This window comes from Falco punctatus (assembly GCF_963210335.1).
Source record: "Falco punctatus genome assembly, chromosome: 10".
NCBI classification, from domain to species: domain Eukaryota; kingdom Metazoa; phylum Chordata; class Aves; order Falconiformes; family Falconidae; genus Falco; species Falco punctatus.
Genome location: NC_137590.1, coordinates 33,805,048 through 33,828,029, shown reverse-complemented (window position 1 = coordinate 33,828,029; position 22,982 = coordinate 33,805,048). Strand labels below are relative to the sequence as shown.

At 47.7% G+C, this 22,982-nt stretch overlaps 1 protein-coding gene and 1 long non-coding RNA gene across 2 annotated transcripts in view; one reads left to right on the top strand and one right to left on the bottom strand.

The window, feature by feature from the left end:
- LOC308070870 (uncharacterized protein C11orf24 homolog) overlaps positions 1-22,982 on the top strand; it is a 96,024-nt gene that overhangs the window by 44,995 nt on the left and 28,047 nt on the right. The window lies entirely within an intron of this gene.
- LOC308070895 lies at positions 2,101-22,886 on the bottom strand. The gene is made up of 2 exons (XR_013930919.1): positions 22,034-22,886; positions 2,101-21,312 (listed from the first exon to the last, which is right to left on the bottom strand). It is a non-coding gene; the product is annotated as an uncharacterized lncRNA (long non-coding RNA).

The window sequence follows — 22,982 nt, the reverse complement described above, 5'->3', positions numbered from 1 at the left end:
GGGCACATCTACTGATTTACTTCAGTCACTGAGGATGCGGCAGGCTGCCGTGGAGAGCAGGCTGGCCTCCGCAGCCCCAGTAAGACACATGGCCGCAGGCCGGCTGTCCCTGCTGTCCCCGCAGAGCTGCTGACATCCTGCCTTTCAGACTTTGGACTGAGCAGCTCCAATGGGCAGATTGTGAGTGAGTCAAATGCTCTTCATCAGCAGATGTTGAATCTTCCCCTTTCACTTTCCAGGAAGGAGGAAGAGACTGATTTATTCACTTTGCTGGGGTGGCAGAGGACAGAAACAAACTGAAAACGAGTATATTCTCTGACATTATTTAAATCCTGAGGCTTAATGCATGCAATCTGCCTTTTCAGGATTTCAGCCCTCTCATGAGTGATATTTTAATTTGCATCCAATTACAAATAAAGTGTGCACCATTTAACTTTCTAAGGGAACTCTGACAAGCTGACATGTGAGATGCTCCTCATAGCTTAATGATAAACCGGTTGCCGAAAGCTACTGCAACTGTGTGTGTGTGTGTACACGTGTGATTGTGCTGTTGCTTCTCAGAGAAGTTAGACCCTCATCTTTGTCATAAGTTTCATGCTGCAAACTGCTTGGGGAGACTTTGTTTTGCTGAAGCAGTGACAGAAGGGGAAAGGAGAGTGAGAATTCCATGTTTTGAAAGGAACATCATGCAAATCCTCCCCACTGTGATACTGAAGTCCTGAGTGAAGGATTAGTTTTATTACTATTATACCCTTTTATTACAATGATGATTAGAGGTTTCAACAGTTTTACCAGGCATGGTGCAAACACAATAAATTGCCTATCCCCACCCCTCAGATTACCAGTAATCTAAAAACAGTCAGATGTCAGCATATCTGAAACCCACCAAGTGGCTAGGAATTTATCACCCTAGAGAGAAAGATGCAGATCACTGATCACCTCCCCCTCACATGCTCAACAGAGCAAATGAAAGGTCTACACTGTGACCCAGGATTGTGTAGGACTTGGGACTTGGTAGAGAGCATAGCTTCATCTCTGGAAGACTTGCAGTAAATGATATCTTGCAGCCAGGCAGCCTTCATTGCTGGCTGAGTTCCTCTCTCCAGAGCTGTGTGTCCTGCCAGCCCAGCCTTTTTAAAGCTTTACTAAACAAATTTCAAAGGGATGCTGCCAGGACACCACATTCACCAGTGTTAGGATTTATTTTTTTTATTATTTCACTTCTATTGTTTGAAGGGTATTTTCTCTTGCTGCTATTATTGCTGAGAAGTGGTGACACCCTTGAAGGGATGCATCTGTAAACATGCATAATTCACTCCTGGCTAAGGTCAAGACAATACCTTTCCCTTATCTCAGACAGCTGTTGAATTAATGGTAATGTCAGTCTATAGACTCTTAAGTTCTTTGATTCTTCCCCAGCTCAGTCACCAGCCTACATGGAGGACATGGGGTTCAAACTGGTCATGTGGCCAACTGCTTTTCCAGATTTTTAGTGTGTCATGCTGATATGATTCATTTGCACAAGCAGCCAGTTTCCCAGTCCTCTGATAAAAACCCCCACAAGCCTCAGTCCTTTCCCTACCTTAGATAATCCAAATATTAGCCTCTGGGGAGGTGGTAGCCCCAAATTCTGGGGCAAATGCTAATTAAACAGCTGCACTTCAGCCACTCGGGGCTCATAACAAAAGGCAACAGCTGTGTGAGGATTTTTCCCATTTCAGTGCTGAAGTCGGTGAGCTGAGCAAAACTTAGTGCATCCCCCATTCCCTCCCCCGTGCAGGTGGCTTGCACAGTGCACAGCACCACGCAGGCCTTGGCGTTTGACCGTGCTGGAGCACAACGAGCAAGGGAGACTGAAGCTGCCTTTCTGACAAGTCAGAAAAGGTGCGTCGTCCTCAGATGACTCTATCCCCCTCCTCAGATCTCAGATTCCCACCAAAAAACCCCACCCAACAACAAAAAAGCCATCTGATGGTTCAATTCCAGACTCTTATGAAGATCATTTGTTCTCCCCTTTTAATAAAGGGGTTCCTTTTGGTGATGGGGAGGGCTTTAGTGAGTTGATTAAAGGTGGCCTGGAATCTCCTCTTTTTCTGAAAAGAGAAAAGAGAAAAAGAGCTTGTTTCTTTCATTATAGGTGAAGCCAAGTACCACCCGTCTTTTCCTCTGAAGTGGTACAGAAATGGGTGAGCTAATACCATTATAACCCCACAGATGCCAAGAAAATTCATTTCAAGGGGACTGGTGAGGAAGAGACCCACTTAAAACCACGTTTGCTTATAGCAACACTTAATCAATTCAGATTTTCAACGAAAAGCTGGCAGAAAAGACTCTGAAAAGAGTTCACAAGCCCTCCAGGACCACAGGGAAACAGGGAATCTCCCACCACTCTTGCCGCGCCTGCAGCTCCATGCACCTTGGTTACTTGGTCATTTTGTTTGGGTGCTGCAACTGGAGCACCCAACCTTGCATGGGGTGACACTACAAAGCAGTGGTGGAGTGAGGACCAGAGTCTAGAACCCAGCAGCCCTGGCAAGAAGAGGCAGGGAAACTGTTTTCTCCCCTTGCTAAAGTAGTTTTCCCCCATGCATCCCATCCTCCATAGTCTCTGATCAGGGACTAAATTTCAAATCTCACAGACATTACAAATGGGGAATCATTTTCAGTGAGAGCACAAGCAGCTTCACCTCTGATGAGCTGAAGTTTCCTGACCAGGCAATGCTTTGCCAAGTGATTCCCTTCCCTGAGCTCTTAGTGTGTTCCTGTTTGCTGTGCCAGCTGCTAGAAGAGATTGTGTAATGGCATCTCTTTTTGCATATTATTATTCTGTTTTAATTTAAAGCAGCAGAGAAGCTGAAGCAGATTTGGAGTCTGGAAGGGAACCACAGGGAAAAGCACCTGTTTGCTGCCATGTGAATGGTGCGACATTGATCCTGACCTGTTATGGGGCTGACACCAGAGTTGTGCAGAATGCTACCAATCACGTCTGCTGGTCTTTTGTCAACCTGTCAACATAAAAAGCAGAAAGGAAATCTCAAAAGTCCTAATTACTTTTTCCTAGGCCATAGTTTTATACACATACCTTTTCCATGATAGCAGGTAATCACTGCTTATATGGAAAGAATTAAGTGGGGCTGGCCCTTATCTCTCAACACTTTTCCCCAAGGTAGATGCTGTGGCAGAGTAGTTGAAAGTATCAGGCAAAGCCTCCTGCAGCACTTAGCTCAGTTACATTGCTGCAGTCTTCATGTGCAGCCGACCAGAGGATCGACCAGTATGTGGCAAAGAATACGGGTCTAATTCTGCATTCCTTTATATGTTATAAACTGATGCTTTAAGATTTGTGCAACACAAAGTCCTGCAGTTGTGGGCTTAGTGGCCTTTTGCATGTAAGCAGCAGCGTGCATTGCAAGGCCACAAAGCACTGGGGCTCCCCATGGAGCCAAGGACCAGAGTTCTCCTCCCAGCCCTGGGAACATACCCCTATGTGGACCCTTTGCTTCCATCTGGAGCAGCCTGCTCCTCCCTGAAAAGCACTTGCCCACTCCATGTCAATCCATGTCCCTCTGTCTGCATGTCCCTTTCTGCTCTGATTAACCCAAGAGTACCATGTGTATTCCCTGCTCAGCTTGTGGTGGCTTCTGATGATGGTCAGGTGGAAAGGTCTTGGCTTTTCCAAGTGCTCCTGACTCTGTTCAGGAGGGTAAATAAAGTGTTCAGATTTCCAAAACTTTTCAGCTGAGATGTCAAAGCAGAAGACCTCCACCTACGTTGGTGGCACACCCTGGTGTAGGGTGTACCAGGGGTGGACAAGTGGGTACACAGTACCCCTCTGGAGCATTAATTTCATCAGCAGTGCAGGTAATTGGGGCAGAGCAGGTGAGGAGGAACAAGGCTAGGGACTTTCAGACCATACCAGAATAAGAAGGGTTTAAAGCTTTTTATACTGGAAAGGTGACAGGAAGGATTAGCGGAAATCTGCCAAACTGGGACAGCCTAGTGCTTCCAATTTAAAAAGCGGCAGAAAATTTTCTCCTCTGTTTTCAGCATCCAGCACTGCTACCAGCTTGATGATTCCCACTCAGCCTGGCCTGTTTCACAGAGGTTGCATGACCTGGTGAGCTGAAAGGGAGCTTTACCCTGCTGAGGCAGCAGCAGCTCTGCTTTCAGCCAGGGACAAAGTATGGCCAAGGAATAGGAAGGTGTCCATGCTGCATGGGGGGCTGAACTCCTGGGCATGGAGCAGCTCTTTTTTTCGCTACCCAGGAAAACGGGACATGGAAAAGCAGAGTTCTTGCAGAGTCCTGAAACACTGATATGTTCCTGTAGTCCACAGAGGGAATAAAAGGAAACTGGGGAGAAACTGGCAGACAAAAGACAAAAAGCTACAGCAAGTCTGAAACTCCCTAAAAGTAGTAGAAGAAGCCTTAAGAAAATTCCATCACTGGTTCTCTGGCTATCTGCAAGCAACAGGAGACAGGGAAGAGGCTTCATTCCTGCAAAGAAGATCCAAGCCACTCAGTGAACCAAGAGCTTTGTGTAGCTCAGGCAGAAAAGGCAAGCCCCAGGTCTGCATTACACAACAGCAATCAGTGCTGGTGCAGCATGAAAACAAAGCAGAGTATTTCACCTGAGGATGAGGACGTCCACCAGCTGACTGCTACCCCCAGAAACAACTGGGAGAGCAGGAGCAGAGGCCTCAGGAGAGTATGGGAGTCACAGCAGCTTATTGATTGCTCATCAAAAACATAAATCAGTTGCAACTGAAATAATGCAGTGAGGAGAGAAGTGAATGCAGCAAAGTGGACAGGTAGATAAGGGAGAGCCTGAGACCATCACCAGCTGGCTTCCCTTACAGTCTGCCAAGTCTCCTTGGAGGAGAGGATTAAATCTTGGAATTGTGGAACTGGAGATTGCTCCCAGGCAGAGAGGTCTGGGGCTGCCAGTCTCAGAGAGGCCCTGGTGAAGCTCAAGCAGTCAGCTGAACCCCCCTGCCCAGCTGGGCAGTTCCAGCAGCCCACTTGTGTGCAGTGCAGCAGGTAGTTCCAGCAAGATTAGAGGCTCTGAGGCCAGTCTAAACCACTCAGGGACCTTCTGATGACAAAACAGCATCTGTGGATGCAGCTGACACCTGAACGCAAAACAAAAAGTAGTTTGCTTCTTCTGGTAAACACCATCCCCATAGGAGAAATGCAGTTTCATCCTCCTGTCTGGCTGAACGATCTAACTAAAGAATCCAGCTTTTCTGAAGTGTCCCTAATCGATACAGAGCTAGTGTGGGCTCCCAGTGCCCAGTCCTTCTCCTGTAGAGTATCTCATTTCTGACTGATGGACCAAATCTTCCTGTAGATTCAGCTTTGAGGTTCTCCTCCTCCTCAGAGGCCCTTGCCCTCATAAACCACCCTGGGTTTGCTCTTGTGTCCTGTGCTTTATGGTGCGAGTCTGACACTTGCTGGTTGCTTTACAGCCTTCTGTCCACTCCAGTAACAACCTTGCTGCAAGCCAGCAGCACGCTCCTCCAGCCAAGCTAAGAGAGGACACAGAAACTAGTCCTCTGGCATCAGCTTATAATACCCCCATCACAGCTGGTTTTAAGTCCCAAGCGTACACAGGGCTGTAGCACCCTCACTGACAGCGCACAGTCCCACAGCATCTGAGCTGGGTAAGGGGTGCAGGGATCGTAACGGCAGTGGGGTCCCATCAGTGATCTTGTGACAGTCAAGTCGAAGTAAGGATGTAAAGTCACGTTTGAGGTCAAGCCAGGAAATCCAAATACCCAGGAAGAGGTGTGAGAGCAGGTATGCCTACAAGATATATCAAGCCAGGACTGAAGGGACAACGGTGAACTTCAACGGGGCTCCTGGGCCCATGAGCAGCGGTTGTGGGTCCCATGTAAGCCTGGTTGTGTTAATTGAGGCCTATGGATGTCCTCACCTTGACACAGAGGTGCAAATGAGCAGTTGTAAAAGTTGTGAATGACTCTTGGGTACAGTGAGAGCTTCCAAGTCACCTTACTTCCTCTCCTGTGTCTGGCAGTGGGCAATTGCAGACACCCGAGCAAGAGCTGAAGAACAGAACAAGCTGAGTCAAACTTCTTGAGGGTTTTCACAGCCTCCGCCAACGTATGTGTGGTTTAGGCACTACCTGAGCCAAATAAGGCTTCTGTGTCCTGGTGGATTTGTCTTCCCTGAACCTGTCTGGTGTTTCCTGTCCAACATCCACCACATCCCACTGTGGGCAGTTCTTCACTGTCACTGTACATCACGTGAAAAGCCACCTCCTCCTAAACGTTCAGATCTGCCTCCTCTTGCCTTCATTTGAGACCTCAGAACTTTTCAATCATCTGAACTTTTCAATCAGAGGAGATGGAGGTTAGTGAGCTCTGCTGACTTCTTCCCTGCCACCTGAACCCCTGATGTCATGTCAGTGGGCACAGAATGGCTGAAGGCTACAAGCTCTGTGTGCTCTAACATGCAGTGGATTGGTAACAGACTCCCTGTCCTCGCTCTTCCTTTGAACGAGCTGATTTTGGTAACTTGATGGCATAGAGGGAAAGAGATGGAGGTACCCAGGCAGATGCTTCTCTCCAGTCTTGCAACTGCTAGACTTTCAGACAAAAGAAAGCTACCACTGCTACAAAACCATGGCCTCTCTTGCCTTATTCTGGGCTGGCTGGTTGCCAGGCCAGCTAGGCAGATCAAATCCCATTGCATCTCATTTGCTTGCTGTGACCTGATGCTGAAAAATGCACATTTTCTGTCTGTGTTCTTACCTGTCACCCATCTCCTGAGCCAGCCTGTGGAAATTCAGTTTGAGACAGAGAGCGACATTCAGCTGTGCTCTTCCTTCATTCATAAAGATGAGTATTTCTTTATATGTTCGCTTTTTTTTTTCCAGTCAGGGCCTCTGGAAAACAATCTCTCCTTTCCCTAAAACACTGGGAGATGCAAACACTGAGACCTCGGCCTCTGTGTTAAATGTTGCCAGAATAAGCTGCACCTCACTGCTTGTTTTTTCTTGCAAATTTACCCTTCAACTGTGAATGTGTCCCTGGAAATGATTCCTTCAGACAGCTAGTCCCCAGAAGCTTAGAGGATACTACTGCCTGCACAAGAGCAGCTGGACCCCCTCTGCATGCCTGCAAGGCTAAAACCTGCTGATTATTTTTCATGGGAGAAAATGGAGGGGAGAGACCCGGACAGCCAGAGCAGAACTGGCTTAACCCCTGCACCGCTGGATGTCCTACCCCACTGTTGTGCTGGCGATCTGGCAGAGCGTGTGTACGTTGGCACATACCCAAGTGCTGCCTGGATGCTCTCACTCTTGGAAGAATGGTTGGTAGGAGGAAAGAAGCTGAGGTTGGTACCAAGCAGCCAGGAGAAAAAAAAAATGCAGCATCAAAAGGAGGCAGCACCTGCAAGTATCAAGGAGAGACAGCAGAGAGGAGCTGGGAGATGCTGGTGCATTTCTTGTTGAGGGAAAGCAATGCCAGGGCTGGGTATCCTTTCTGAAACAGCCATGTTGTTGTTACACACTTATTTTGTCACCTGGAGTCATTCTCTGCTCTCAGAGGCAGCAATATCATTGTTCCTAGAGGGTCAGGCTGGTATTGAGTGCAAGCCAAAGAAGCCATCCATTGAGGATAGCCCCTGGCTGCCCTGTGGATGGTGAGCACCACCAGCAGCCTGCGGTGGCCGAGGAGAAGCGGGCAGGTGGGAGCATGGTTCCTTAAAAGAAAGCTGCTCTGTTCTCTCCCCCAAAGCTCCCCTCCAGTAGCTTGGAACTTTCAGTCCTCTGAGGCCTCTGCCTTCCTTTAGGGAGCAGGAAAATCCCTGGGGACACAGGAGAACTTGCTCTTTTGCCATTGCGGACCTTTTCCTATTTTACTGCTCCAGCTTGGCTGTCTGCTGGGCTTTGTGCCATCCTCAGCCCCAGCTGCTAGGCACAGCTCCCTTAGACCCCATCGCTTCCTTCCCCACCCCCCCACCCCATGCAGCACTACACTCCAGCTGTGCATTTGCAAGAGTGTGAGTGCAGACTCTCAAAAACGGTCCATGACGCTTTGCAAAGAGCCTCAGGGATCACTTACAGTGCCCTCCCCTTCCAGATCACTCTAGTTCTTGCTCCCAAATACACCCATTTGCTTCTGTTCACCAATACGTGAGTGAAGCTGGTGTGTTGTGAGGTCAGTGAGCTCTTCAGTGTACACCAAGGAAGGCTAAGCAGTTGTACATCAGATTTGGAAATAAGGGCTTTCCACCCTTCTGTGCTTCTCTCCCTCCCCAGTGGCAGCCTCCACTGCCCCTCCCACGTACAGGATGAAGCCTGCTCTGCTGGGCACAGCCTTGGTCCTGCAGGACAGAAGACAAGGAACTGCAGATAGCAGCAGCATGCCCTCCTCCTCCCCTGCCTGTAACACGTAACACTGGGGAACCGCATCAGCGTGCTGGAGCTTGGAGCCCAGCTGTCACAGAGTGCGAGGGAAGTGGCAGCACAAAGGTGCTCACAGCCTGTCTGTATCCGCCCGCCATCCTGCCTCCTCGCTCCCTTCACACCCAGGCTGTGGCTTGTCTCCTGCAGCAATTCCTTTGCTATCAGTGGCAGGAGCAAGGTGGAGAGAGAGAGGGATGCAGAGGGGACATACTGCCCCTCAGCGTGTGACCCAGCAGTGAGCAGGTGGTGACCCAGCACACTAGGAGACACACAGAACCACGGCTGCTCCATGCTGCATGGGCTTTGTGAGCATATTTTATGTGATGGTGCCGGGATGAAGCCAGCCTGGTGCTGCGGTATGTATCAGGAGAGATGCATCCTTGGAGTAACACCCCACAAGCGATGTTCCCACCCCACCTGCCTCTCCTTGCAGGGACGTTTCAGCATGTCTCGCTGAGATCTCTCTGCTGTCTACTTTCTCCGGAGTCCGCTGCACTTGGTGGGAACAGTTTAATCAGCTTTGGATTGGACCTACGTCAGCAGGGATCAGCAAAGCCTGCCAGATGCGGTGGGAGATGCCAGCAAACCAGTGGCGCCCTCTCCTGCCTTATCCTTCCTTTTTCTTTTGCAGCCAAGTCATCGCTGCCTTTACAGGATTTTGTTGGACAGAAATATCCTGTGTCTCTCCCCCACCCCAGGAAAGCAAACCAGCGCATCGTCCTGGAGACCTCTTCTCCCACAGCAGTTTGCAAACCACCACTCTTACGTAAGGCTTGGCATTCTTCCCCTTCTGCCTCTCATTTCCATCCAACAGTCTCTAAAATCTTGCAGACTCATTGATTTCCTGTCGTGCACCCCAGCAGAAATTTCCCTGCTCCTAGTTTGGCTGTGGTCTGAGCGGACCCTGTGCTCACCCACCCTGCCCCAGCACCCCTGATGGTGGCAGCTGGACTCTTTCTATCAGCAGCACACCCTAGGCTTTATTTGCAGCTGCCTGGTATGTTGAGCTGTATAAACCCACACTGGCATGCAGTGGAAGGGGAGAGGTCCGATTCCTTCAGCTACAGGGCTTGCAATTCTACCAGTGGGGTCGCAGCAATGAATCAGACTGACACGGACAGACACCTGGACTGCAAATTCAAGTGTAAGAAGGGAATTTGCTAGGTAATTTTTAATCTATATGAACACCAGCTAAGTTTTTAGCTATTCTTTCCCAGCAAATGATTGCATTTAAAGGGGAAAGAAGACATTGACTGTAGTAGTTACAACAAAATGAGAATATGATGCAGGTTTGGAGGTTGAGGTTGTTTTCTCGGGGCAGGGAGCTAACTTTCCACCTAGATTTCATGTGTGAATACAGAACAGTCTGCAATGAAAAAAACCTGCACATTACTCTGCATATGATACCCCATGAGGTACCTCTCTGTTTAGGCAGAGATTTCTAGCAGTCATTTGTCCTTCATAATAACCCAGCAGCTAACGCTGCAACCCAAGCTGTCCAGAAAGTTGTCTGTTAGTGTGGCTATTGCCATTAATGAAAATTTCCAGCTTAAGAGGGAGTGTCATTATCTGTAACATGGTACTAAAGGCAATGGTTCCAGTAGCAAATGATGAAGCTTGAGAAAACTCTGCAGGCTTGAGATCATGGGAAATACAGAAATCTATGACCTTGTACAGTCTGCATATTTCTTCTGCCAGCTGATGCTGAATTTACATTAGTGAACAGCAAAGAGGGAAGAGGTTCGCTGGCAAAGGGTGAAGTCAGGATGCCCACTGATCTACCCATGCCCTTGCTCTCAAGTTTGACAGTGTTGCTGGAGCCCTTCAAGCCCTTCTGTTTTCCTCTGGCAGCCACTTCGGTCCAGCCCTGAGGGAGAGACCTTGCTAGCTGAGCTGCAATGTGGTTTTATTTCATTGATGCTGACTCAGCTGGTTTACAAGGGTGAATTCTGAACCTCATCTACTGCTAATGTTTCCTTAGACGTCTGGGGATTCAGAGCATGGGGGCAGACCATCTGTCACCCCCAAATCAGAAGAAATACTTAAAAAGTTCACTTGGAAACAGAAATGCTCATAGGCTAGAGGTCATATCTTGGACTCTCTTACACTTGACTAACCCCATATGGATTGGCATTGGCAGGAACCAGCAACCTCTAGGGCATGCAGACATGCTGCGTTACGCATCTGAAATGCATGGCCATGCATGAAGAATGCCAGAGTCAGGAAGAAACAGCTGCAAAAAGAAGCACCAGCTTTTGACGAAATATGTACTGACTTCTGCTGGATCAGAAACAAAACCTGTGGGAAGGAGGGAGGGCTGTCCTCTCAGGTGACCTAGCTTCCTCTGGTAAAAGTCACTTCTCCTGCCAGCTTTCCACAAAGGTTTAGCTCCCCTCAGCAAAGCCAGGCCACACAACCTAGACCCCAGGGGCACCTGTGGGGTGAAGCGGTCCCAGGGACCATCAGAGGCATCGGGACACAAGCTGCAAGGACAGAGTAATTCTTTCTGAGAGCACAATAAAATTTGTATATTGTTGTTGGATTTGCAGCTTTTAGCCCCGCTCTGACGCGGTGAGCCCAGGAACTGCCAAGGAGTGGGGTGGATACCAATTTTTTCTCATATAGGTCTTGAATGTCCAAGCAGGGGTTAATTACAGATCAATTCACTCTGTTCTGCTCAGCCTGTGAGTTAGATGCAGAGATAGCAATAAAAGGCTTAGCTCAGCTGTCACTGGATGGTGAAGAGGGACTGTGCCCTTAGGCAGTGGTGGTGGGACGACTAGGTTGGAAGGAGGTGTTCTACTAACCCAGTAAGAATCTGGCTGGAGATTCAAGAAGCGACTTCAAGCTTCAGATGCCTCAAGGGGGAGTGAAGCAAGGGGCTGGAAAGAGTGATCATAAGCATCATATGTGCTAGTTCAATATTAAGCATCCTGAAATACTATTTTTTCCCCCTAAAAACATGGCGCTCTGCTGGTTACTCTGCTAGGCTACAGGGTGCACTTGTTCTTAGACTTTTTTCTCTAATCCTAAGTATTATAAATCTGTATTATTGCTAGTGGGTGAAAGCTCAGGTATCTAAATCACTGTTAAGAAGCCAGAAACCCACAGCCCCAAAGCTGTATTGCATGACTGGAAAATAGTGAGTTGACAGTGCTGCAGATAAGTCAGGTCCAAAGCATCTGAGTTAATTCCCAAAGGTTCCTCTCCTGCAGTTCCTTCTTCTAAAGGCTCCTGGCTGCTCTGATGAAGGTGATCTTGATTAATGATGCAGAGCCGTGCAAGAAGGCTAAATCAGCAGCAATCCCTAGAGACAGTTCAATAAAGCAACAAATGCTGTTTTCCCCTGAGCTTTGTATTTATCCTGGCAGTACTGTGAGGAGGCGGAAGAAAAGCTAGGTAGAAGGGCTGGTTCTGGTGACTTCTAGAGCAACAGTGTGGCTTCCCTTCTGTCTCATAATGGATATAGGCTTTGTGCCTCCTCTTCCTCAGCAGCTGTACTGCCAAAGATCCTTCCTCCTTATTGTCTCAGCTTGTAGGAACTCAGCATCAGAGAGCACAACCTTTCTGTCCAACGGGCCCCATCTGTACTGGAGGTATAAACATCACTTCATGGGGAAGCCAGAAGCCAGAGCAATAAATATGTAGTTAAGGATTCAAAAGAAGAGCTTGGAATGGGAACCTCTTCTGTGTTAGGTCTGTGGCTGCTTTACCAGGGAGGCTTAAGATGCATGGAGAGGCCTGGGATTAGCAAACATGGTCTAAATGCTCTTGCCATGGTAATTTATCATGGCATGGTATCCTATGGGATGAAATGATGCCCTGATTAGCTCACTGCCCCATTCTCTATTCATATTGTTCTGATGTGTTTCAGTGCTGATAGAGGCAGCAGTGCAGTAACACAGGTTCTCAGTGTGGATAAAATGCCAGTGTTCCTTTCCCTTCAGATCAGCCCATCTTCTTACCCACAGATCTAGCCTAGGACTCTCCCCTTCCCTGGCGTCCTGAACAACCCCTTGGGCCACCACTCATGCATCTGTGCTCTGTCCTCCTGCATCCTGCTGGCAGGAGCTGGTCCAACCAGCCACAGCTCTGCCTAACGCCCTCTTGACATGCTTGTATGGACAGTGCTGCTGCTCCTCTCAGCTCCCCAAAACTGTGCTGGGAGCCCGTGATCCCAAGGCCTTCTTGCCTCTGGGCTCTACCACCAGCTTTAAAACTGCAGCCTACCTCCTGGGCTGGTACTAAATGGTGTGTGTATGTGAACATTCATACTGGGTACATGACCTGCAGTAATGCATGCAGGCAAAATGGAAATATGTGAGTAGCAACATTACCAGTACGTCCAGAGGGACAAGCTCTGATGACATACATGCACCACCACATTCAGACATGTAGCCCTTGCTACCTGCAGCAACATCCAGCTTAAATGAAAGTCAACATGAACCAAAAAGAAAAAAGCAGCTCGACAATGCAACCCCTTGGCCAAATGAAACTAGTTTGAAAGCCCAGCTGCAAAAAATATGGCCAATAACAATTTTAATTCTCATGTGATGAGTAATGTCTCCTGGCATCTAGTAAGCAGTCAACATCAAGATAGCAGCAGCCTCCCGAGATGCCTAATGATAATAACTGAGCCCTCCTGGTACTCCATGGGTAGGCAGCTGTGGAGCTGACCTCGACAGCTCCTGAACCGGTGTAGCGGGTACAAACCATACCATTTCCCAGATCAGTTTTCAGCAGCTGGTTGAGCTTCTGAACTGAGATAGTCTTTGAAGCCCACCCACTGCTCCTGCAGACACCAAAGGGGAGGTACTTCACCGCACGAGAGCTGAGCAATACCTTTCCTTGTGGAAGATACCCAGCTAGCAAGTGTCTTCCCTGGCTCTTTTAGAGGCTCCAACCCTTTCAAAGGGAAGGTTACAAGCTGTGGTTGCTATCCATGAATATGATCTCTGAAATGTAGTTATTTCTTTGAAGGATGCTAGCCCTCCCTTGCAGGAGCTCCAGCTTTCACTTTCCCTTCTGCTCTCTAGACTATTAAACCAGAGATTACATGTTACTGTAGGTAAGTTAAAAACTACTAAAAATGGTTTGTGATCTACTAAAAACCTAGGGAGTTTTATCTAGCATTTTGGGTAACTGTGTGAACTGTGTAAATTGTTGCCTAACTTGCTTGGTCTGCTGAAGGTTTGACGTGGCTTGAGCAATGTAATGAAAAACTGTTGCCACACAGTCATTAATGAGCGGAGGGCCGTATATCTCACTCATTCAGCTTATATGCCAGCAATGACAGAATTTTTCAGTGTGTTATGTTATTGCTCAATGTGTTGTGCAACCACTCAGGGTTTAGAAGGACTGCACCCAGTACCTTATTAATTCAAATAGCATGGTGCCAGTCTCAGATCAAGGGGAACTAGGGACCTCATGCAGTGTCAGTGGTTTGCTTGCATTGTTTTCTATGCCAACAGCTGTGAACATTCTCTCTCGACAGGAGTGATGAAACTTGCTGTAATTGGGTTCTTTCTGATGACCAAATGAGCAGAGAAGTGGCAAGTAGCCATATTGCTTCATACTGATAGATGAAAAAAAGTCTGCAAGTATATTTGTTTGCTTAAGGGTTTTTCATTCCTGATGTATTTATGCATTTTTTTCTGTGTTTTTGCAATATCAGGGATGCTGAGTCCTCTCTTATTTCTCACTGTTGATGGAATACTTGTGAAGTACCAAAGAGATGCCTAACATACAGACATAACTCATGACTCTAAATCTGATTGCCAGTTGCCAGCCCTGAATAATTCCCAGGTTCCTTTTCCTGCGCTCCCCCTACATACAGCTCTTTAGGATACATAGATCTTTGGTATCGGCTCCCTCCTCACCTGCTGCTCTTTCTCTCTTGGCATGAAACGTCTGGCTAAGGTTACTGGCTCGAAGGACCTAACAGCTGCTGAGCTGGGTTATTATCCACAAAGAAAGGAGCTAGGGAAATAGATAGACCAGTAACTTAGCTGTATTTTTCCCCCTCCAAGCGAGGAACATTCATGAGAGTGAAAGGCAAGAAAAGAAGCTTTGTTTGAATTGTCAGCTTCGAGTCCTGTCTCCTGTTGCCTCAAGAGTGATGGATCTACATGGCTTCTGCCAGCCCAAAGCTAATTCTTAGTAACCAATAAAATAGTTTGTCCTCTGTACCGACAGAGAGGTCCTCTGAAGGTGCATTAGCTGCTTTTCCTAAGTCTTTTGCAAGGCTCCATATGTCTGTGCCCAGCTTATGTTTTATCACGTCCTTATTCAAGATGCAGCCTGTGCTTTTCTCTCTTCCACGCCGTCTCTTGTGAGCCTGGGATGCAACGTTTATTTCTTGGTGTTTGTCCTTCCACATGGTTGTATTAAAAAGTACTTTGACTGAATGGGCCCATGGCCAAGTAACCCAGCCCATGCCCTATGACTGATGGTCATAGATACTTCCCTGTAGCATGTGAGGGTTTTTGCAGGAGTTGAACCATCTGGAAGTATTGTGCTACCCTTAGGCATAGTTGTCAGACAGTACAGTGTGATTAGGATTATTATTTGCATCCTTTTCTTCCCTCTATCCTCCTCCTTCTTACAAAATAAAAACAGATTTAGTACCACAATGTACGCATGAGACCTGGTGGACTTTGGTGTAAGAATATTTCTAAAGAGACCCATTCAATAGCTCCTGCTTAAACTCTTCTTTCCACTCCCCTCCCATAATGGAACACTCTTACTTCTCCTTTCAGTGGTTTCCCTCTCTCTAGCAAATACCCTTTGCACAAGCCAGTTGGCATTTCTGAAGAGTGAGCCTGGACCAAAGGAGTTTCCACACTTCTGATTCAGCATGTAGAGATTACAGAAGGGGTCAGCCCACAGCAGCAAGCAGGAGGGTTTAGCTGGTCTGCCTGGAAGGTCTTGGCTCTACATTTTCAGTCCAAAAAGGCCACAGGACCAGCCATCGCAAGTGTACTTTAAACCTGGCTATGAGCAGGAAGACCTCAGAGACAGGAGGGCCACATGAAAATGAGATGACCAGGGAGAGACCTCTGATGATCTGGTTTCTGCATATACACAAGCTAGGGGCTATTATTTGCTCCTGCGTTAGGCTGCTTCCTCAGGGAGAGGGGACCCGGTGCAGCGGTAGGAGGTGGTGGTGGTGAGTCCCCCTCCACCGCCTGTGCTCCTCATTTCTGCCTACATCCAGCACACACCTTCCCACCTGTGTGCATGTGCAGGTGTGTGTGCATGTGTTTGGGAGGCTCAGCCCCAGCCTGGAGCACATGGAGTGCTGCAGCGTTACTGCCTGGCAGCGGAGCACATTCCCCACCACCAGATGATGATGTGAAGGCAAATGCTTCTTAGCCAGCTGCTGAGTGTGCTTGTGGAGCAAGGGGTGGCACGTGCATGAATGGAACATGGTTTCTCTGCTTCTGGGATGGGATCAAGTCCAGAAGAGGAGGTCAAAGAAAACCCTAAGGGATCTGGTTGAGTGCTGGTCTTGGGGCTTTACAGGGTGACTTCAGCTCTGTTGCCAAAGCGGCACAAGGCTCGGCTTATACCAAAGACATTCATTTTGGTTGACAGGATGGCAACAGATTAATCAAGTAGAAAAAGCAGTGAGGACAAGAAGCTTTAACCTTTCTCTGCTTCCTCACAGGCTCTGGAAAGGGGGAATCAGTCCCTAAGCCACCCTTGATCATATGCATGCAACCTCCTTGTCTAGCCCGCTTTCTGACTCCCCGCTGATGTTCAGGCAATCTTCTTCCACCACCCCACTTCTTTGAGGCTGTTAACAGTCCTAGGGTGTCCTGCGTGGAGGCTGGGAAACCCACAGTGAACTGGACAGGCTGGAGAGGAAACTCCAGAGTTGCCCCCTGTAACTGCTGCCTCCTGCTGCACTGTCCCTTACCAGCCCTGGGGGAAGTTTCTGAATCCTTGGCTGGCATATGCCACCCATGTGGAAGGGAAAAAACTATTATCAGCTCAGTTAATGTTAAACAGATTGTTATTTTGGAAACTAAGCATCAGAAAGTATGTTACTGATTAACTGTCCTCTCTTGCCCTGGCTGTACCTGATCTTGGAAAGAGAATGGCACCATGCACTTCTGTCCTCCAGCTTCTGTGGACATTGCATGGACCTCTGTTTAAAAAGATGTAGGTGCTCATGCGCTCGCTGTATCATTAGAGCAGCTACCCTGTTCTTCTGTCAGTGCTTCCACTGTTTAGACTGCTGTGTGATTTGTTTGGGTTGACTTTTTGATTTTAAAACATCTGCAAGTACAGACTGTGATGGCTTATTAATAATGCAGTGCCTCTTTTGCCATAGGGATGCCTCAGAACTTGCCTGAATCCAGTCAAAAGGCTTCATTTTAAAATAACTAGCTTTTTTTTTGTTTGGGATTTTTTGGTAGCACATCTGCTCCACACTGAGTTCATTTGTGCAGGTTTCTGTTCACCTTAGTTTTTAATATCAAAGAGATAAACCCTAGAGTGGAAAGCTGGTGGACACAATGGTGTCTTGCAGAAATGCCACCAGACATGAGGCTGACAGCAACACTGCCAGGCATTGCTGTAAGGATCTTTGTTTCTTTGAGTCATGCACAAGCTACAGCCTCTTCCTTGTGTGCCTGTCTAAGGCCAGAACACTGATGGTTCAATGGATGCTACTGTTAAGACAGTGAGTAGAGAGAAAACAATGCAAAATTCATTAGCAAATCCATTGCTTGCACACACACAGAGGCTGGAAAAAGCAAAAATTCAACAGCAACACTTGCAGAGCATTCAGTCAGCTCCACCTTCAGCTGCACATAATTTTCAGGTATTCCTGGAAAAGGATCAAGGTCTAGGTTTGTGGTGTGAGGAGGGAGGAGGAGGACTGCAGCAGGAAGCCCTATATTTGACTTGAGTACATAGCACTCAAAATCAGGTGTGGTGCAAAGTCTGCTGCCTATTCCATCAGGAAAGTAGCATTTGAGCTTGATTCCTTACTGTGGCTGATCTCTTCAAGAAGGACAAACCCTGCTTTCAGCATAAAGGATACAGGCTCAAGTTCCAGATTATTATTTTTAAGCACTCTTAATCCCTCCAGTTAAAAAACCTCCCGGCACAGCTCTAGGCAAAGATGGGATTTGGCGACTATACTCATAATTTATTTTTTCTTTTCTGAATGGTAGTTCCCTGTTCTGTGCAACCCCAACTCAGCAACCTGCTTTTTCCACTGTTTGGATTCTTGCTTATGTCGCTTTTCCAGTTTTTCTTTCTGAAGGGATTGCCTCTTGTTCCCAAATACATCCTTTGCATCAGCTTGGGCAGTCCTTCAGAAAAGGAAGCAGCCAGTGCAAAGCATTCTGGCGTGAGTCAGAAATCCTTATGGAAGAGCTAAACACAGCAGAGCAGAAACCAGGTCAACGGTAGCTCTCATGAGAATTTAGCTATATCCCTGGCATGTCGCTTCTGATCTGTGTCTCCCTCAACCCTTCTACTTCCCTGTATGGTCACACCTATGCCAGAAGGAGAGGTGTTCTTAAAATCCTTGTGTGGACAAGGCAGGTTGCATTGACCAGTCAAAGCATGTTTCTGCTTTCCCTTAGGAAAATTTCATCAGTTAATGCACTAGAAACATGTCCCTTCTCTTTTGCCAACCCCATTAGTGAAGACAAAGCCTGTCTGCTCTTCTTCAGGATGGCGTTTGAGGAGTGAGGACCAGGTCTTGTTGTGTGTATCTGTACAGTACCCATCAGACACATTCCACGTCTGTTCAGCAAGAATAAAACAGAAGCAGAAAACACCATATGCTCCCCCTTTGTGGCGATATTGGAGTTACTGTGTCATGAGAAATCCAAATGCTGGAACAGACAACAAGCTTGAGTTTGGACCCTTGGGAACTGGAATGAATTTATATTCTGGTTTTATTATATATCCCTATGATATATGATGGCACCATTGCCAACCGGAGTGTATACCAGCCCCTTACAGTGGAGTGTAGCTCCCAACTGCAGCCCAGAGTTGAGCTATGACAGCGCTCCCACCCAGTCTTCACGTGGCACAACATCTGCCACGAATGAGCCATCCGTCGGTACTCAGGAAAGAGATTTTCCAGGTTGCAGCCTGGCAGCAGGGTAACGTGGTGGCATTGTGGTTAGAAACTTCTCAAGAGCTGCTTTCTGCCTTCTGCCATGGCACAGGGGCAATTGTAACAGTTTGCTGGCACCTCCTTTCTGCCCTACCTCTTGCACAGTCTGTAGCTCTTTAGTCCCTGGTTCCCTCCACTTCCATCCTGTACTTTCTCTTCTGCTCCATCAAGGATGACAAGCCTAGCGTGGAGCCGCACCAGGAGGCACTGCTAGCCAGTAAGGAGAAAGTTAAATTACAAGCCCTTGCAACACACTGTGCCACGATGTTAGGTGCAGTATATGCCTGCTAATGTGCTGCTGGAAATATCTTTCGTGCTGCTGCTTAGCTGTGGGGAGTTAATGTATGTTTAAACTTGTGCTTCAGAGATTCCCATGGCTTTGGAGAGGCAGGATTTCTGGCAGAGCATAATATCCATTTTTCATGATGAAGTTGCAGTAACATGATGCCAGTGGGACAGCTTGAAGAGTTTGAACATAACTGGAGCATCCTGATGGGTCCTGAGTAATGTTATATCTGTGGTTGTAACGTGTAGATGCACAGAGAGGGTAATTTTAGCTGTCTGCATGTATTTAATCCTTTATAGTAATTCAAAATGCAGTCAATTTGATGGTCTGTCTCTGTGACCAGTTCTTTAATTTGGTGCACATTGCTACAATTATGATATTACATGAGAATCTTGGCTTTAAAATAAGTTTATAAAGAGCATTTGGAATTTTAATGATGAAATTTTACTTTTAAGCGACTACTGTCAGTGGATGGGAACCACTGTGCTCAAATATGAGGAGTTCAGCTCACTGAAATTGAGATATGCTTATCCACGTTTCTACTTTTAGGGGCACTTGTTTCACAGTTCCAGACATTTCCTCACATACACCAAAACCATTTAAAAATGAGTCAAGATTCTTATGCAGTATCTTGCTTGGGAAAACTAGAATGCTCAGAAAAGTCACAAAATTGGAAGAGTTGGCCAGACTTACGATTTGGTGGGACTGAATTCAGGGTTGGGGAAGGTGCAAGACCAGAAAGGAACTGTAGCTAAATCCCTTCAAGACTGTCATGCCAAAGCAAGCCATTGTACAGCTATAGCTGTGGGTACTAATCCTGCCAAACAAGGAGGACACTCCTTCCCCAAGTGAAATGCGCCATGAGTTTCCTAGGGTTCCTTACTAGGAAAACCTGCACCCCTGCAGTGTGTGCTGCCTCAGTTCCACAGAGTGAGAGTGCCTATTCCAGCACTGAAATTTTGGAGAGGATGTAATTCCCAAGGAATGTATTTCTTTATCACACCACTGTCCTTAAGTAAATAGCTCCAAAGAATCAGCACGGACTATTTTTTTCACAATGTGATTTTTATTAGTAATTTTTTCAGCCTAGCAGATGCCAGCACGCAAAATATGCAAAGAGCAAATCTCTTCCTCCAAGTGTAAATATTTACAGATCATATTCGATGGTATTTAGTACTCTGCAAACATATTGTCAACAGCTCTATCCAGACTCTTCCCTAATTGCAGCCTAAGAGTTGTCAAAGGCATGTCCTCTGTGAAATAATGGTTATGGAAAAAGCTGAAGAAGTTCTTGGCTTAATCAGACTGGAACTATATCAGAGGTGAATCTGGCCCACACCAAGTTAAAACGCTGTTATAGGAGCTTGTACCTACCACATGCAGACTTAGAAGGATGATGGTTCTAGGGGGACATCTCTTCCAAGCAGGCTGGGAATGTGTCCTGGCACTGGGTGAAAAGGGCCACTGCAATGCAGGGCAGGGAGGTCCAGCCTTCCATCTATTTTAAGGAACGTAGTTCTACCTTTTCTTAGACATAATAGGAGATGTGTGATCAACCAGCTAAGTTTATTTGAATACTCCAGGAGAGCAAATATTCCCTATCCCAATTACCATCTGTTCTTAAAACAGAAATGTGTTATTTCACAAATGCAGATCTGCTAGAGACTGAGGTCTCTAGCCCTGTCAGTACAAAATCCCTGAACGGGTTAATGTCTGGGACATAGCTTGAGTATATTTGAGCCATTTCCATTTAAACTAATATCCTAAAATCCCCTTTCCTGCACCTCCAGCCCAATCCCCTTTGATAGCATTTCATTACATCCCATAATCTCTGCTCTCCTGACAATCTGGAATAAATACCAACCAAGTGAAAGCTCAACAGTGGCTTAGCCCTTATTTATATTCTGTGAAAACCTGCTATTGCAAGCATGTCTTAGCACCCCAGCTTCTCACATGAGGGATGTAAAGTTGCAAAGATCTCTATAAACACTTCAAAATTATGTCCTCTGGGATTCTCAAAGGAAACAGCCCAACCGACTGACATTCCCCATGCATCCTAGGGAGAGGTGGGCGAGGGCACATTCATGACATCCCATTCTCTTTGTTTGCATGATCACAGCTTTTTTTCAGTGCCTCTATTTTCCCACTGCACATCTGGGCTTCTCCCAGATGTGCATTTTTTTTTCTCCCAAGACTGTTTTTCCCAAATATGTGCTTGTTCCCCACTACACCAACCCTAAGGGCCTTGTGCCCTCCTGCTTTGCTCAACAGCTTCACATTATTTCCTCCATTGTTGTGCTTGGTTCTGCCAGATAATCTGTTCTACAGCAGTCAGTCCTCCTCCCCCCTTCAACTGTCTCTTCTAATTCTCTTAAACTGCAGAGCTTCCTTCTCTCTTCCTCCTTCTCTGGAAAGGAGGGGAGGGAATATTTCAGTAGATGTCAGCATCCTACATGAATGATGAAATGATATATCAATACAATATATACACAGACATGCTTTAAATTGAGTCATTAATGTGCAGTGCTAGCCAGCTCTGCATTTTGTCTACTTTTAATTAACTGATGGACCAGGGTATCAGCTCCTCCTCCTCCTTGCTCATTTTGAGAAGCCAAATTGTGTGTTCTAAAATTACATTGGGATGTGTGAATGATTTCAGCATCACTTTCATCTACAGCCAGATTAGCAGTAGCAGCTGAAATCCTTACATGATTTGAGGTAGGATGGGCTCCTTCTTCACCTGTTCAATGCCACAATCACTATGTAAAGCATCTGACAGTATGGACTGTGCCTGCGTGTGCACAGTGCTGTTTTCTGCACTTTTTTGTGATGACTTTTCTTTGGGTGATCTGGAAATACTAACCCAAAGGAGCTGAATTCAGGAGGTAGTGTGCTTGCTCTAAAATTTAAAATTTAAGCCCTTGGCTTAAAGGAAGCCCCGCACCATCTGCCATTTCACAGAGCTGGCTCCACACTTCAGGATGCGACTCGGACATATATGTCTCTGTATATACATGTACCTAACGTGGCATATAAAAGCTTCACAGCTCCACTGTTGCTAGGGCTTGCCCCAAGCAGCTGTGGGCTGCCAACGTGCAAAATTTTGGCATAGGCAGCAACACTAAAAATAGCAATCAGCAAGGCGTGGAGTTCTGCTATTCGATACATACCTAATTCAGCAGCATTCCCTACTTAAAACAGTGCTGCTGCTGCCAGTGTACCATCACGTCTAGTGAAACAGAGACTTGCCCAGTTTAGGGACGATATGAGAAAAGTTCTATCTAGATTACGGTGGAGTATGGCTGGTGGAATAGCTGGCGGAGTACTTTTCATACTCCAGGGCAGCCAGAAGCTGGTAGCCTGCACATTTTCCTGATTTTTCCTCCTTTGTGGCGATTATGAGAGCTTGGACCCAACTTGTTAAGTCATTGTTCCTCTACTTAGGGTGAAATAAGTAAATCCTGTGGTTTGCTTGCAGAAACCACAGGCCGAACGCGCCGGCATCAAACCGAGTTTTCCCCAAGACGTTCCCACGGACGATGGGGGCGGCGGGGGTCCCTTCTGAAAATTCGGGAGGAGAAGGGCAATTCCTCCTCTGGCTGGAGCTTCTCCCCGGCGCATGGCACGGGCCCTAAGCGGCGGGCGCGGTTAGGGTGATTTATACCTAACAGCAGCACCTGGGGCTCGGTGTAACGGCAGAGAACCGCCCGCGGGGCCAGCGCTGCCGCTCGCAGCCGGGCGAGGGGCCGGCGGGCCCGTGGCGAGGGCGGCAAAGCCCCCCGCCGCTGAGGCGGCGGGGCCGGCCCGGCCCGGCCGAGCCAGGGCTCGGAGCCCGCCCCGCCGCCGGGGGCAGCCGGCCCGGGCCGCCACACGGTCCCGGCACTGGGGCGGCGGTCTAGCCCGTGCCGCCCCGCCGCTGCCCCCGCGCATACGTCACTTCCGGGCAAGCGGCTCCCCCCTGGTTCCGGGGTGAACGGCGCGGCCTGCGCACGGCGCTGCTCCGCCCCCGGCGCGGGCAGAGGGGGCGTGGTGATGGGTGGAAGGGGGCACGGCCTCAGCGGGAGTGGGCGGGGCGAGGGACAGACGGGCCAATGAGGGGAGGAGGGGCGGGCGCGGGGC